Source organism: Gorilla gorilla, chromosome 8 (genome assembly GCF_029281585.2).
Source record: "Gorilla gorilla gorilla isolate KB3781 chromosome 8, NHGRI_mGorGor1-v2.1_pri, whole genome shotgun sequence".
Lineage (NCBI taxonomy): Eukaryota > Metazoa > Chordata > Mammalia > Primates > Hominidae > Gorilla > Gorilla gorilla.
Window position 1 is genome coordinate 10,145,079 of NC_073232.2, and position 13,087 is coordinate 10,158,165.

The following is a 13,087-nucleotide window of genomic DNA, read 5'->3' on the forward strand; positions in this document are numbered from 1 at the left end:
TGGGACTGGGCTCCACAGGCCCGTGTGTGCTAACAAATGCTGCTCTCTTTTCTGAAAATGAGTCGTTAGAGTGGAAACTGTTATGTTCTCTGTGGGACTTAGATTTTTTAAAAAAGATACTCTGTCCCAAAAGTGAATCTGAATTTTTCTTTATATTAGCTGGGAAATATTGTAAATGGAATTTGTTTGTTTTAGTTTAGGGAAAAATACTTTGTACTCCCTTTGTCCTTAGCAGTCAAAATGACCTATTGTGTTGAAATTACATTAACAAATGACCTTGTTTTGGTCTGGGCATGATTTTGGTTTCAGAAGCCCAGATTGGAGATGAACAACAAGGCCATTTTGTTTGAAATAAATATAGCTCTGGGTGAATGTTTTTGCTTCCTCAAGCAAAAATGCCAAGAGCACTGACATTTTTTCCCCTTAAATTTGGGTGGCAAGAGGTTCCATGTGTGTGTTTTTTGAAGCAACATTCTATGGTTTCCACTCTAAATAATGTGCTTAAAATCCTACCTCCTTCAGCAGCAAGCGTTACGTAGCTAATTTCTTACATCATTGTTCTTTTCATTAATTAACATTTCTCCACTGTTAGAGCAATTACTGCCATCCCCGCATGCAGCGTCTCTTTTCGTGATTAATAAGGAGTCATTACATTTCCCTTCCCGAAGCAGTCAATTAACACAGAATTCTTTCCATTAATTACCGAATCTACCTGGAGAGTAATCTTCTCTGAGAACCCGTGACACCAATTGCTTTAAAAAGTTCTCTTTAAATTTTATTCCAAAAACACAAGCAATTTAGCCAGCGATATTAATTTGCCTCAGAAGCATCTCCGTGAATGAGAAACATCTTTTAATCTCATGCAAGAAAAGGCAGCCATCTGGCTGGTGGGGGTTTCGGGGAGCCGCTCTCCTTCTCTCCCTCCGCAAATGCAGGTCATTAAAGTAATGTGCTCATCTACATAAAACTCAAATGGAATATAAAAGGTAATATTTATATACAAACAATTTAGTCCTACAGTTTAAACAGTCATTGGTTTTATGAAACATTTACTTCAGTCTATCAGATTTGCATAACTTCACTTAAAAAAATATTGTGGTCATTTCTACAAGTCACGGTGCTTCTCCCAGAAAGCAAGGGAAGGGCTGGCCACTGGATGTGCGAGCTTCTACCAGAGGGGTGAGGTGGGGCGCTCTGAAGGGTAGGATGAGATGGAGACCACAGAGCGCCTGTCACCGAGGACCTTCATTCCACAGAGTGTCTGCCTGGATCTCGGACGGTCAGAGGCCACAGAGCACCTGTCACTGAGGACCTTCATTCCACAGCATGTCTGCCTGGATCTCGGATGGTGGGAGGACACACAGCGCCTGTCACCGAGGACCTTCATTCCACATCATGTGTGCCTAGATCTCGGATGGTCAGAGGTCACAGAGCGCCTGTCACCGAGGACCTTCATTCCACATCATGTGTGCCTAGATCTCGGATGGTCAGAGGACACACAGCGCCTGTCACCGAGGACCTTCATTCCACAGCGTGTCTGCCTGGATCTCGGATGGTGGGAGGACACACAGCACCTGTGACCGAGGACCTTCATTCCACAGCGTGTCTGCCTGGATCTCGGATGGTGGGAGGACACACAGCGCCTGTCACCGAGGACCTTCATTCCACAGCGTGTCTGCCTGGATCTCGGATGGTCAGAGGTCACGGAGCGCCTGTCACCGAGGACCTTCATTCCACAGCATGTCTGCCTGGATCTCGGATGGTGGGAGGACACACAGCACCTGTGACCGAGGACCTTCATTCCACAGCGTGTCTGCCTGGATCTCGGATGGTGGGAGGACACACAGCGCCTGTCACCGAGGACCTTCACTCCACAGATTCCACAGTGTGTCTCCCTGGATCTTGGATGGTGGCTCTTCAGAGTCGATCTTTTCCTTGATGTTCACTGATAAGTCAGAGAATGGCAACAAATCCTGGGAAAGGAGATTTTTTGTAACTGAGCTTTTCCTTCAGGGAACAATGGGAAGTGTTTTCTGTTTGTTTGTTTGTTTTTTTTTAAATAGAGACATGGTTTTGCTGTATTGCCCAGGTTGGTCTTGAACTCCTGGGCTCAAGTGATCCTCCCACCTCAGCCTCCTTAAGTGCTGGGATTACAAGTGTGAGCCACTGCAGCTGGTCTTTGTGTGTGTGTGTTTTTTTTTAGACAGGGTCTCACTCTGTCACCCAGGCTGGAGTATGGTGGTGCAAGTGGTGCAACCATAGCTCGCCGCAGCCTAATTATTTTGTATTTTTTCATAGAGGCAGTCTTCCTATGTTGCCCAGGCTGGTCTCGAACTCCTGGGCTTAAGCCATCCACTGACCTCGGCCTCCCACACTGCTGGAACCACAGGCGTGAGTCACCGTGTCCGGCCAATGCCGACATTTTTGAGGAGCTGTTGAGGGATTTGGCTTCTTCCCTTGAATCTGAGACCAGAGGACAGACCAAAGGCTGGGAGGAAATTCAGCAGCGTGGCCCTCCTCAGGATGTAAGATGCCCATTCTCAGATTTGGAGATGCCAGAAAACAAGGCCCAGGAAAGGACCCCGTGCAGGGCCCAGGGCTCCGGGTACTGTGGTCCCAGTGGGCCTGTTAATTCTCAGACTGTTAGTGCGTCTTAAAATGTCTTATAAAGCAGGGAAAGGTACATTTCTGCCATCTGTAACAAAGCACCTTCGTGAAATAAGCCACGAGTTAAAAAGTAGAATTGGGATTCCTGGAAGAGATGCCTCGGTGTTAGAGGCCGTCAGAGCACGGGCTTTGAACAAAACTTCCGGAACGTATGTGAGTGGCTGTGATGCTGCAGGACTGTCGGAAAACAAATAACTTCTCTATCTGGTTCCTACCTAATAACCTTTACAATAAAGAGGAAATCAACCTTCTCCTTGCCTGGCTACCAGAGATTAAACTTACTCTGCTAACATGATCAATAAAACCAAATGTCTTTCTGAATATGAGCTGGAGAATTTTCAGCATTCAGGATTGAATGGAAAAATGCCTCTCCTTTTGTTCAAACAGCTGATATTACTGCAATGTTGACAGAAAAAAAACCCATGTCTAGTTTTCAATATAGATAATCCCTAAATAAATATATTTTTGTCTCTTTGTCAGTCATTGAAATACCACAGATAAGTGGGGAAGGTCTTGGAAAAAGGCTGCCATTCTTTAGCCAGGAGATGCAACCTGCTCACTGAGTCCAGGCTGCAGCCTCCAGGCCACAATGGAAGGAAAGACAGGTCTCCAGTGGGTTGACGACACCTCAGGCTGTCCCTGCAGGTGCGCCGGCATCAGGCAGGGAACAGGACCGCCCTTGCCTGTTTTGGACGCTTTGGTTTTCTGCCGTGACGCAGCCCTGTGAGGAGAAGTAACTCGCTAAAGTTACATGAAGCCTGCAGCAAAGTCCTCAGCTGCCATCCGGCCCGGCGTCTGCAGCTCTGCAGGGCTGGCTGTCAGGCCTGCTGCTGGGATCATCTGGGAGCTTTGAGGATCTCCAGAGGCCTGGCTCCCCCCAAGGATTTTGGTGTGACTGGGGAGTCAGTGCGGCCATCAGCTTTCTCGGTGCCGCCCACGTGATTCTCCTGTGAGCCAGGGTTGAGGACTTCTGCAGCAAAGCGGCACATTTGGAGCCAACACAGTCAGGTACCAGTTAGGTCATGATGCTGGTCAGTGGGGCCTCCCTTGACCGTTCTCTTGCTGCTCTGAGCGACTGTCTTCTCAGTGGACCTCAAAGTGGGATGTCTGGGCCAGCCATGGAGCATCACCTGAGAAGTTGATAGAAATGCAGATTCCTGGCTGCACCCCGGAGCTGCTGGCTCTTGAACTCTGGGGTGAGGCCCGGCAGTGCAAGTTCTAAGGAGGCTCCAGATGGCTCTGAGGCTGCTCAGTTCGAGAACCACCGTCTCTGTGTTGGTTCTGGGGTCACAGTAACTGTGTCTACCTTTCACGGCATTGGAAGAGCACAGGGGACAGTTGAATCTCTGACCAGTCTGGGGGTGACATTTCCCTTCTTCTACACCCTACCTCCAAACCCTGTCTCACACCTTCTTCCTCCCACCTTTTGACAAGACAGGTAATAAGTCTGAGACGTCTCTGCATACAGGCCCCACCCCATTTCCAGGCCACTCAGACCTATTCTGGGGGCCTTTCTAGGTGAAATAGAAGCCAACAGCCTTTTGACTCAATAACACACCTGCTAGGAATTCACCCAGCGTCTGCATTCTCAGTGGAACGCCTGATGTATGGATGGGGCCAGTCTTGAAGGGGCTGTTTGTAATTGCAAAGCAGACAAAGCACGGCAAAGCAGAAATGGGAAATCACCTGAGTGCGTCTTAACAGGGAACTGGTTACATAAATGATGGTGCATTATTGACACCCTGGCCTGCCTGACCATGGGTCCCACAGCTCTTGTGCCTCTGAAGCGGGCCTGGCTTGCTGGGACACCCTCAGGGCCAGGAGGCCACAGCTGCCCCACCTGCACCTTCTGCCGCGTGGACACTCCGCCCCTCACTGGCTCCTGCCGGCCTCACCCGTCACATTGTGTAGGACGCTTGTGACTGCTCTAAAAACACAGGGCTTTCACGCTGTCCCCTCCAAGGTCCCCTCCTGTGTCCAGCACCGTCGTGACTGCCTCCTGCCGGGTTGCCCCTGCCTGGTCCTCAGGTGCCTGTGGTTTAAATCTCCTGGCGTTGCTGAGCACGGGTCTGGTGTGCAGATGGAGATGACTGATGCGTAGGAGGAAGCTGACGGACAGTTCCTCCCTTCGCCAGCAGCTGTGTTGTGTTCAAAGGTGGAAACAAACCAGCTAGGCTCTCAGTGACCCCACCCAACAGGCATTTCCTCAACGTGACTGTGACATCCACAAGGTGGGCCTGCACCTGCCTTGAGCCTCTGCAGCTTGGGATGCCTCAGCCTGAGGTGCTGGGATGATGCCACCTGGGACTGGGTCCCCTGACCTCCTGGGTGCTCCGTTAGGTCCCGGCTGCCATTCTACAGAGACTCCTGAGTCCGTGAAGTGGATCCAGGGCCTCCAACCGCCCCAGCTGATCTGCCAGGAAAGGGGTCCCTGCTGCCCGGGGGCTGCCTCGGCTGGCGCCACGTGGAGATGAAGTGAGCCAACCCCCGAGCTCAAAGGGAGGGCTTGGGAGTACACGAGGGCCTTGTTATTTTAGGGCTGCCTAAAACAACAGGTTTTAGGTGGCTCTAAGGTTTTGGGGTGGTTTGCTTCACAGCAGGAGACAACTCACTGGGGCCCGTGGCACAGCCTGAGGGGTCTCTGGGTTGCCCACAGCTTCCCCAGGAGCTCACACAGGTCAGGCCAAGGGGAAGGGAGCACAGTGCACACCCCCAGGCTCTACGGTCCGAATGCTTGTGTTCCCAAAAATTCACATGGAATCCTCACCTCCCAGAGTACTCCCCAGCCCCTTCCACCATGGGAGGACGCGGCACAGGGTGCCGTTACCACCTGTGAAGCACAGCCTCACCAGACACGGAAACTGCTGGAGCAGAGACCTTGGCTTCCAGCCTCCAGCGCCAAGAGGAGCGGATTCCTGTCGTGGGCCAGCGTGTTCCGCCGTGGCAGCCAGGATGGACCGAGACCGGGTGGATGCCATCCTGACTGCTGACGTTTGGGACGTGAGGCATCTGGGGGCATGGGGCAGCCCGCTGGGGTCAGGTGGAGGTCACGGGGCAGCCCGCTGGGGTCAGGTGGGGTCACGGGGCAGCCCGTTGGGGTCAGGTGGGTGTCACGGGGCAGCCCGCTGGGGTCAGGTGGGGTCACGGGGCAGCCCGTTGGGGTCGGGTGGGTGTCACGGGGCAGCCCGTTGGGGTCAGGTGGGTGTCACGGGGCAGCCCGCTGGGGTCAGTTGGGGTCACGGGGCAGCCCGCTGGGGTCAGGCTGGGGCACGGGGCAGCTGGGCTCAGGTGGGGTGGGTGGGATATTCAGCCGCTTCCGATTATTTTCAGTAAATTACTTCCAGGCCACACATATCTCATTTCTCTTCTGAAAAACCCATCTCAAAAACTCCCTTTCTCTTGATATTTCTCTGGCCAAGTCTACCCTGCAACACGCTGGTAAAATGTAAAATTCCTTCGCACGAGAGTGAAGAGGATGATCCCCAGGTGCGTCTCTCCATTCCTGGGTCCTAATGATTCCTCCTTAAGCCGGCTACCTGTGCGGGGGCCACGCTCCCCCACTGGGAGGATGGTTTCTGGGACATGCGGCATCTCCTCCTCGTGCCTGTGCGGTCTGAGAGAACTGGGGCGTCTCCTCGAACTGGGGCGTCTCCTCCTCGTGCCTGTGCGTCTGAGAGAACTGTGGGGTCTCCTCGAGCTGGGGCGTCTCCTCCAACTGGGGCGTCTCCTCCTCGTGCCTGTGCGGTCTGAGAGAACTGCAGTGGCCCCTTGTGGGCCTCTTGGTTCTGGGGACAGAGGACACTTTTCACTCAGCCCGGGGACCTTTGGTTCTTTCTGTGAAGATGGCGGCCGTGAGATGACGCCTTGTGACTCAGGTACCTCAGCCCTGCGCCTCCGTCTCTGCGTCTCTGTATTGGGTTGGTGGCGTCCACACTGTCTGCGTCGTTGCTGAGCATCCCAGGTCCCCACTCAGCCCGGCCTCGTGTTTTCTCTTGTCCCCCTGACTGGAGTTCCAGTTCTTACCTTGCAGATGCTGCGCTTGTCACCCTCTGCCGTCTCCACAGCATCTGGGCGGGGTCCCCCCAGGAACTGGGCTCTGGTCTCAGGAGCTGTGGCCGAGGTCGGTGGTGCTGGTGCAGGAGGGCAGAGCCGCGGAGGCAGCGGGGCTGCTGGTTGTTTCATTATTACTTTTTATGTTTGATAAGTGTTAGTGAATTGATCACTGCTTCTTTCCTCAGTAGAGGTGTTATGTCACTTAAGGCCGGGCGCGGTGGCTCACCCCTGTCATCCCAGCACTTTGGGAGGCTGAGGCGGGTGGATCACTTGAGGTCAGGAGTTTGAAACCAGCCTGGCCAACGTGGCGAAACCCAGTCTCTATTAAAATACAAAAATTAGCCGGGAATGGTGGTGTATGCCTGCAATCCCAGCTACTCGGGAGGCTGAGGCAGAGAATTGCTTGAACCTGGGAGGCAGAGGCTGCAGTGAGCCGGGATCACGCCACTGCACTCCAGCCTGGGTGACAAGAGCAAGACTTCATCTCAATCTGTACAATTTTACTCTTTTAAAAGGAGTAAAAATATTTTTAAACCAGACTGGGGAACTTGGGGTTCGGTGTTTAAAAGCAGTTCTGTTAGGAAGGGCCTACTCTGAGATTAGAACAGTGAACATCACTCCTTTGACCTCAGTGGAGTCAACAAATCATGGAGGAAGGCGTCAGAATTGTTCCCAGGTGGGCTGCGTGGCCAAGAGGAGGCACGAGAAGCTGTTGTTGAGGGAACATTGAGCAGCTGATCTCTAGGTGGGGGGAGACGGCACTCTGCACAGGCTAAAATTTAGGTTTAGAAATCAGCCAGTGCCGTATTCCCCAGAGAGCAGCTGTAATTTCTTATGGTTCATTTTCATGGAGAAAGTTTTAATCTGTTCATTTAAAGACACATTGTGATCAATAATCAAGCTCAGGTACTTAAAATTAGAAACCATATCTGAAGGAACATTAGTTCCAGGAGATTTAGATTTTTTATATGCCGCTCAATGTTTGATTAATCTTAGAGACAAAAGCTAAAAGCACCTCTGCAGTTTTCCCCATTCTTTTAGGAGCCTGGGGTTTGGCTGTTGGTGAGAGTCTAGCCTGGCTCCATAGAGCTGGAAAAACAGGCCGCGTCCGCAGGCCTTCAGGATGGGACTGTTATGCCTGCGGCGTCTGACCCTCATCCCACACAGGGGCAGGGTTTGGTCTCCAGGGCACTCCTTAACCTTACCTTGTGGCTTTGCAGGTCAATTCTCATTGACCTGTGACTACCACTTTCTGCAGTTCCATCCCATCTTCCCAGGGCTATGGTGGTGGTAGGATTTTAGGAATCGAGTTTACTGTGACTTTATCTGTTCTCTGATTTCCTGAAGACCGGATAGGTGATTTCTCTCACCTGCCAGTGCCAGCCTCCTAGGGCTGCTGCGGGACAACCACAGTGGGGTGGCTTGAAACAGGGATGTTCCCCCAGTTCTGGAGGCCAGAGTCTGAAAAGGTGTCTGCAGGGTCGTGCTTCCCCTGGGTGCATGTGGCTGGTGCCACCCCCCGTGGTCCCTGTCCTCCAAGCACCCACGGCCCCTGAGGTCACAGAGGAGGCCAAGGACACCTGGGCGTGTCTGTCCCTGGCCCCAGCACTCAGGTGCAGGCAGCCGGGCCGCATGCTGGGCTCTGTCCCTGCCTCCCATCCTCTCACCTCCCTGCTTCCCCAGCCCCTTCGCATCAGCACGAGGCCCTGGGCGGACTGAGGTGCCTCAGGGGCATGGGACTCTAGAGCGTCCTCTCATGGCCTGGACCCCCAGTGGGCCTGGCTGCACATCAGGCCATTTCCTCCGGGCTGGTCTTAGCTACCAGGCAGCACCCACGGGCTCTAAGTGGTCATGTAATCATCAAGTCAGTGGTGTTTGCTGAGCCCCTGAGACGTGAGGACACAGTTCTAAGTGCCACAGGGAGGGCCTGGTTCCTGCCCTCTGGGAGGGCCTGATTTGTCGGGGGAGACAAGATGGTCACAGGCCATTGGCCCAGGAAGAGGGGCTTCTGAGCAGGGGCTTGGCCCACAGCTTTCTCTGCTGGGGCGCCCGGAGCCTGATGAGTGGTCGGTGCTGTCAGGGCACTGAGGCAGGTGGGGTGGGGGTTCTGCCCAGCCAACAGGCTCAGGGTATCCTCTTGTGGTTCATCGTGGGTCCCCAGAGACCACGGTGGATTTCAGATGCAGTGAGGGGCGTGTGGCTGCCAGTATCCCCAGATCCTTCTGGATGGCGGAGAACATTAGGTGTGCATTGCAGGAGACACACAGGATGGAGACAAACGACTCATTCAGTGATCCCCAGAGCAACGCTGAGGGTGCCTGAGAGGGAATCACAACCCCATCAGCACAGGGTGACCTGCCTCAGCCCTTACGTGTGGGGATGGCTGCACTATCACTGTCACCCACACCCATGCCCACACCTACACTGTCACCCACGCCCACACCTACACCATCACCCACACCCACACCCATGCCTACACCGTCACCCACACCCATATCCACACCCACACCATCACCCATACCCATGCCCACACCTACACCGTCACCCATGCCCACACCTACAGCTTGGCCCACACCCACACACCCACACCACACTGTCATCCACACCCTTTCCCAACTTGAGTGCTCTCCCGTGCCCTGGTGCACTGAACGACTGTGGCCGCAGGAGGCCAGAAGCCCACACAGAGGATGGAGGTGACATCAGATGATGTGTAAGGAAATGTGACAAAAGGTTTCTCCACAATGTTTTACGGCTCATTCTAAGCCACTGGAAAAATTTCAAGATTTCTATCACACACTTTCATATTTTGCTGTAAACTGATCTTACCACTGACATTGTGAAGTGAAATCTATTATTATTCATGGAATTCTGTACCCAGAAGAAGGTCTGCTGTCACCCAAGAATATCACTATGGGTATTATTGATCCTAAAGGTGATGCCTGTGCATTACTTTTGATCTGTAGGTGGGAAGTAATGTAGCTGTGTTGTTTGTTTGGATCTTTTGATACAAAAGATCATTTTTCGTTGATATCAAAGGGAAATTGCAAAGAGAATGACCTATTTGTCTGGCGGACACACTTTCTGTACCTTAATGATACATACAATTCTATCCATTTATTCTCATTTTAATACATGAAAGTGGCACGAAGTCAGAGATCAAAAGCCAGCCAGACATTAATCTCACGGCTGCTCAAACAGAACTGCGTCTGTTCCCAGAAAAATTTCTAAACGAAGAAGCAAATATGACCACGGGTTCCTGGCCTCGTGTGGGATGAGACTCGTGCTGTCTAGGAGAGAAAATCTGTAGGTTTCACTGGTTTCAGCACATCCCTAAAATGTATGAACAGCACACATACCTCTGGAGCCCTGGCCAAAGTTAGTGGCTGAGCAGAAGACGCGTGCTTCGCCTCCGTAAAGTCGTCTGCGTGGCACGTCAGAAGCCTGCGGTCCTTTCAACTTCCAGTTCCCAGGGCATCATCAATCATGTCGCAGCGATTCCTATTTCACGTCGTGGCCGTTCTGACAAAAGAGCAGGTTTCCTTCGTTCATGAGCGCAGTGAGCAGTTCCTGGATGCTGACCGTGTGGAGCACTTTGCACCTCGTGGGGGTGTAAAGAAGCCTGGCAGGAAGCCTGGCAGGTGGGCCTCAGGCAGATGGAAAGGTGGGGACAGTTGGAAGCAGCCCTTTCCTGCGCTGGGGCCTCCCCATGGTGTAGACGTCTCCTCGGGACGAGTCTCAGTGGAGCCATCATAGCCAAGTCAGCCGGTGCTTGAAGGCTGCTGCAGCTAGCACCAGGGCAACGCGGAGGCTGCACTTGCCAGCCTGTGCCAGGGAGGCTCCGGGCACTCTCCCTGCCAGCCCACCAAGGTGTTGCCAATGGCGCTGTGAGGGGTTCAAAGCCCTTGTCCTCTCCTGCTGTGGCTCAGCCTCCCATCGCTCCCTCCCTCCCTCCCTCCTATCTATCTTCTATCATCTGTCGATCGGTCATCTAATCTATAATCTATCATCTATCTAATCTATCATCTATCATCTAATTTTCATCTATCATCTATCATTATCATCTATCATCTACCTATCATCTATCATCTATTATCTGTCATCTATTATCATCTATCATCTATTAACTATCATCTGATTTATAATCTATGTATCATCTATCTGTCATCTTCATCTATCTATCTGTCATCTATTGCTCTATGTATGCCTGCTATGTGCTGTATCATCTATATGTCATCTCTATCCATCTGTCTGTCTGTCATCTATTGATCTATGTATGCCTGCTATGTTCCCGCACCCACCGTGCCAGACACTGAATGCATGACGTGGAATGAGACAAGGTCCCCACCTGCTGGAAGCTTAGAGTTTGGTGGGAAGGATGGATTCTAAGGAGGGTGAGGGCCTCCCGGGTTCAGACAGTGGACTCCCAGCAGCCTCAAATCTGTTATTTCTGGACGAGACCGTGGTATGCTGCTAACAATCAGCTCTCGAAAGAAAGAAACAATCACGTGTGTGTAGCTTTCCAATTTCCATGGTGTAAGCACCATCACTGTGGCCAATTTCAAGGCCCCAGTGTGAGGTCACTGAGCAGGTTTGGGCAGCGATGAAGGGGTTTGGAAAACAGCAGGATTTTGTGGTATTTCCACCACACAGATACAAGAGGTGTAAATAATTTCAAGAGCACAAATAACAGTAAAATAATTTGGAGTGGTGAGTTTTGAGTACCTGTTACCTTTGTTTTACTATATTTAGTTCTAAGTTTATGTAATTTAGTTTTTAATAATGACTTATTTGACAACCACCTTTCGAAACTGCCTGCACATCTCACCATGGCCCTCAGGGTGACGCTGGCTCCTGTGCATCCTGCGCCGGGCATGGTGCCTCAGGTGAGGTCATTTCCACGGCCACGTGTGTCCTCCTGCCACTTCACAGACGGTGACTTCCACCTCCATGTCCTCAGACTCCACTCTCCACAGAGCCCTGACTGTCATTAACTCCCTGACTTAAAATATTTCATCCGTATTTGTGTATGAAGGGTCCTTTATGTTGAATGTTATTTAAGCCCTAGGTTTAATTTTTGTTTTTGTGCAGGATAGAAAACAGATGAACACGTACGTTATCAGATGGTCTCTCTGTACAAATAACGCACGGCCCAGATGCTTATGGTCTGGAATCATTAGCATAACATATGCTGCTGCTCAGAAACGGCAAGTGTGGCGCAATTCTGAAACAGCTCCTGCCTTAGCAGGGACATCCTGGTCTATGCTCAGGTCTGATTTTGGCAGATACACAAGTACCTTCTTGCCAAAGGCTGTGTCCCCATGTCACTGCTTGTGCCTGGCCCAGAGCAGAGGCTTCGAGTGGTGGCACCACTTCTGTCATTGTCGGGACCATGGCTGGCCCTCCTCCCCCTCCTGCTAAACCAACAAGGGCTGTTGACTGAGGGCCCCCGAGGGCCACTGAGTGCACCCCACAGTGGCAGGCACCCTGCAGCCAAGTGGCCCTGAGTCCACCCCACCATGGCAGGCACCCTGCAGCTGAGAGGCCCTGAGTGCACCTCACTGTGGCAGGCACCCTGCAGCCAAGCGGCCCTGAGTCCACCCCACCGTGACAGGCACCTTGCAGCCAAGCGGCCCTGAGTCCACCCCACCGTGGCAGGCACCCTGCAGCCAAGTGGCCCTGAGTCCACCTCACCGTGGCACCTTGCAGCCAAGCGGCCCTGAGTCCACCCCACCATGGCAGGCACCTTGCAGCCAAGCGGCCCTGAGTCCACCTCACCGTGGCACCTTGCAGCCAAGCAGCCCTGAGTCCACCCCACCATGGCAGGCACCCTGCAGCCAAGTGGCCCTGAGTCCACCTCACTGTGGCAGGCACTCTGCAGCCAAGCGGCCCTGAGTCCACCCCACCGTGGCAGGCACCCTGCAGCTGAGAGGCCCTGAGTCCACCTCACTGTGGCAGGCACCCTGAAGCCAAGCGGCCCTGAGTCCACCCCACCGTGGCAGGCACCCTGCAGCCAAGCGGCACCGGTGAGCCCTTGGAGGTCAGAACTCAGACGCAGAAGCAGACAGTACCTGGAACTGAACCCCTGCAGGCTCCATGCAGGGAACAGCGTGGCAGCACTCGAGGAGGGAAAGGCTTTGGGGAAGAGGGAGGGAGGCAGAAGGAGCAGCTCAGGGAGCTCATCAGTGAGGGAGGGTGAGTGGAGCAGAGATGAAGAGATGAGATACGCACAGCCAGGGAGGAGGATGAGATGGAGAGAGAGAGACAGAGAAAGAGACAGAAACAGACAAGGACAGAGATAAAAAGACAAAGACAGAGAGACAGAGATGGGCACACAGAGAAAGACAGAGAGACAAGGACAGAGATGAAG

The 13,087-nt window shown here is 52.8% G+C and overlaps 1 protein-coding gene across 2 annotated transcripts in view; it reads right to left on the minus strand.

The window, feature by feature from the left end:
* ADARB2 (adenosine deaminase RNA specific B2 (inactive)) overlaps positions 1 to 13,087 on the minus strand; it is a 547,987-nt gene that overhangs the window by 23,427 nt on the left and 511,473 nt on the right. The gene's annotated exons all lie outside the window — the stretch shown is intronic.